Source organism: Schistocerca serialis, chromosome 2, assembly GCF_023864345.2.
Source record: "Schistocerca serialis cubense isolate TAMUIC-IGC-003099 chromosome 2, iqSchSeri2.2, whole genome shotgun sequence".
Lineage (NCBI taxonomy): Eukaryota > Metazoa > Arthropoda > Insecta > Orthoptera > Acrididae > Schistocerca > Schistocerca serialis.
The window spans coordinates 594,246,825-594,251,085 of NC_064639.1; the positions used below are offsets into that span (position 1 = coordinate 594,246,825).

General features: G+C 39.4%; 1 non-coding gene across 1 annotated transcript; it reads left to right on the top strand.

Annotated features, from left to right (window-relative positions):
• Positions 1 to 3,146: 3,146 nt before the first annotated feature.
• Positions 3,147 to 3,218, top strand: Trnaq-cug (transfer RNA glutamine (anticodon CUG)). The gene has a single exon. It is a non-coding gene; the product is annotated as a tRNA-Gln (tRNA).
• Positions 3,219 to 4,261: the final 1,043 nt, after the last annotated feature.

A 4,261-nucleotide genomic window follows, 5' to 3' on the forward strand; every position in this document is an offset into this window, starting at 1 on the left:
TGACAAGTTTATCAGATAAAAGGAATGCAGTTTAAAAACTAAAAGAATGGACCAAACTCGCGATGTAGTGTCTACGTTGCACGACTTTTACCACTATACTACAGCACTTAATAGCTCAAGCGAAAGACGCTTCCTCAAGTAATTTCCCAGTCTGCAGTGCTGCCAGATCGTGTAGATGGTTTGACTTCAGATTCTAAGGGCGACCAGTTTTATTGACACCGAAGGTGAAGGACATACAGATTAAGTCTCTGCGGCGTCCGGCTGGCAGCCAAGTTTTATGTGAAACACAGTATAATTTTTGTAGTGCTGAGGAGAAGACAAATATTCAATTTGTTTGGAACATTCATTCAATTCTGATGTCAATATTTTCTATATATCTCTATGGTCATTTGTGGATAACACCTACAGTGTACCATTTTCCATGTTTCTCACAAACGATTTCAAGGTTGGTTAGTTAGTTTCATGTCCCGTGGATCATTTGCACAATATATCGTAATGATGCGAAATGAGTCGCTTCATATTCAAATCGCAAATTAATTTACAAATATAGCTACTGCTGACCATTTATAAGGTTTTTTTAAAATTATTACTATCATTGAACATACAAATGTGAGTTAGTAATTCCTACTCACCATCTTTTACACAATAAAATAAAAGGAGTTGCCAAGGAGCAACTTCTTCAGTTAGTTTTCAAATTTTACTTTTCTGTCTGTCAGACATTTTATATCACTGGGTGAGTTATAAAAAATTTTAATTGGGACATTGTGCGTCTGTGCACTCCTTTTTGTGCTAAAGACAATCTGTAAACTGGAGTAATGAATGTGATTTTCCGTTTGGTATTGTAATTATGTACCTCATTGTTCCTTTTGAACTGTAGTGGATTACTCACTACAAGCTTCATGAGGGAATAAATATACTGTGAAGCAGTAGTCAGAATGCCCAACTACTGAAACAGATGTCTACAAGATGACAGTGGGTGAGCACCACGTATTATTCTCACAGCACTTTTATGAAGACTTTCTTTCTTAAAGACGAGCTACCCCAGAACATTTATAGAGCAGAGGTTTTCCTCTAGCCCGCCACAAGCTGTGCAGTAGAAACGATTGCTGCACAGTCCAGCCTTTCTGACAGAGAGAGAATGTCATACCAAATACATTTTACTTTTCTGAGATTCAAACTACACGCAAATTTACAAATCACGTGATACTTCACAAAGGACGATCTGAGTAATATTCAGAAAGTTGTTGAAATTACTATTCAGTTAAACCATATCAAACTAATTTTCTCCGGCAGTCCGATATCCCCGTAGTCTTCCCTAATCAGAGAACTGTTGTCTCGTGGGGGCAGAGTAATTTTCCGAGACCTGATGTAAATATTTCTAATAATGTGTAATATGGCGAACAGATCTCGGCTTCTTCGTGGCGGAAGGCCACCAGTCTATCCCTCCCCTTTCGACGAGTTTCCGCCACTCTAGGGAACCCAACTTCGGAACTGCGAGACCACAACAAAACTTAACTGTCACTCCGGTTAAGTTGGCTATGGGTTTCTCTTTCTGCAGGCTTTGCGATGCTCTCGGAAACAAACCTGACGGGAGAGGCCCTCTCATCCTCAGTTGCTTGCAGTTGACAGCTTGGCTAGGATAGTGAAGTTCAGTAGCACATTTGCATACGTTCGTACTTGCATCCTGTTCCAGTAGCAGCCATGGGTCTTACAACTTTTGTCAGAACTGCTTCGCGTTCAAGGTAATGCAACCGCTATCATTTCTACATGAACCATCAGAAATCCAACGGTCTACATACAGATCGGTAGCACGACAAAACTAACGATGCCTGCTAGATATTACTGTATACTGCGACTGCCAGTGCTTCGGTTAATTCTTTCTCGTGAGTAATAATATTACAATTTATCTCTCAGTGTATACTTTCTCTCTCTAATCAGGGTCTGGAAGAGTTAACCCGACGATCGTTTATATTTGCAAACTGTTCCCTTTGTCTTGTCCTATAGAAAGGTGTTTTCTGTGTCAGGTCAGTGCTATTCCTGTTGGTGTAGTATCCGATATTTTAATTGTAAAAGGCTACCTCACATTTTCATGCGTATATTTATGGAAATAAATGCAAGATTTTACCGGATGTGTCCACATCTGGTCTGTAGAATTCCCCTGGTGCCTCCCACAACCCTTTAACTGATAATCAGAAAACCCTGCTATAAAAGATGAGATCCGATGCTGGTCACGGTCAAGATGGCAGAAGATTATCAGGTAAGGTCAAATGTACGTGTTAATTGGGAATCAGATGTCAGGCAGCCAGTTTAATTCTACCACCCCCATCGCCACGTTCGTTCTTTCAAAAGAGAAGCTACGTAAGCCGCAACCTCTACAGACGTTGGTGAGGAAGTGACTACTGAAGACCTGGATGGAAATCGCTACAGCAGCAAAACTCTTACGTGGAAATCTGGAATTACAGGAACCTACTTAATCGAAGTCGTGTTACGTTCGCCACGTCAGTTTATCTGTTTCGATTCAAACAGCCAAATGCCTTATATATGTCAAAGAAAATACCAACTGGCACTATTTTGTTATTTAATGCTTGTAAAATTTGATTAGTAAGTTTGAGAATGGCATTCTCAGTAGAGCAACTCTTATGATATCCAAACTCTGATTTACCCACGATATTATTGTTGCTCAGGTGGTACACTATTCTGTAAGCCATCACCTTCTCAAAAAATTTTCAAAATGATAACGAGAACGAAGTCTTCCCACCGCACGATTTGCTGTCGAAGTTTGCAGGGCATTTGGCATTACTGAAAAAATAACTATTATAATATTATAGCCTCTGAGATTATACTTCACAATTACGATTAATAAATAACAAGTTTGTGAGTGTATACTATGGTCACACAGTGTAGTAATGGAGAAGTGTAATCACTAATAAGAAATTCTGAGTTATCAGATGAATCCCGATGCTGTATTGATACGACGTTACCACAAGTTTCATCGTCGTCACCTTCTGTCAATTCGGCAGAAGATAGAAGCTCAACGGTATTCTATTATTTAAGCGATATTTTTCTCAATGTTATATGTGCGAAAAGTACATCGTTGAATATTAACTGAATTGGTTTAAAGATTTTGGAGTTGTTCTCTATTCGTCGGTCCCATGGTGTAATGGTTAGCACTCTGGACTCTGAATCCAGCGATCCGAGTTCAAGTCTCGGTGGGACCTAACATTTTTGTATAGTTGCTTACATTCCTCTTATCTGTCAGCACCACGTAAAACTTAGCGAGTAATTGTGCACAACCACTTTCATGAAGAAAAAGTACTGCAAACCGAAGAGAAGGTTTTGAAACGAGATACTTCCGTTAGGTGATGATTAGTTTGACTATTGGAAAGGTACAACGTAGACACTTTCCTAGATCAAACCAACAATATGAGGTGTAAGTCCATGCACATAACATGCAAACGTATGTCTCTCCAGCATCAGTGAAGTGCAATGCTCTAGAAAATGGAGCACATATGTGTGGAAGTGTGTTAAGGCGAAAAAGGAAGCAAAAAAATTTGCCAGTGAATATGCTTTGAAATAAATCGAGATGCATATGGTCTATAAAGGACTTTTATCACAGTCGCGAAAGATGATTACGTCAAAGAATTTGTCGACTCAGAAATAGAGTTCGACAACGTAAAATGATATAAGAAGTAGTAAATTCTCAAAAAAGTAGGTGCAAGCTATAGGGGGACACGGGTAATACACAGTATGCAAAAGAACCAAGAGGCAGCAGTAGCAATGGAAGAAAAAGACAGAAGTGCTCAGGTGAGAAAAGGGCCCAAGGCAGGGATGCAGTCCTTCTCCATTGTTGTTCAACCTGTAATAGAAGAAGCTATGACAGAAAAAAAGGAAAGTTCAGTAATTTTGATCGACATTCAGTTTGAAAGGATATCAACGATACGATTTGCTGATGACCTTGCTGTTCTCTGTGAAAATGAGGACGAATTTCAGGACCTGTTGAACGGAATGAAAAACATACTGGACAGAGGCTATGGGCTGAGAGTAAAGAAAGGTGAAAGAAGTAATGAGAAGTGGCAGAAATGAGATTATCTACAAATTTTACATCAAAATTGAGCACTACGTAATAGACGAAAAGTGAGGCATTTCTGCCACCCTAGAAGCAAAACCATGCATGACGGACGAAGCAAAGAGGATATAAGAAGCACATTAGTACAGAAAAAGAGGGCATTCCTCACTAAAAGAGGTCTACTACTATCTAACA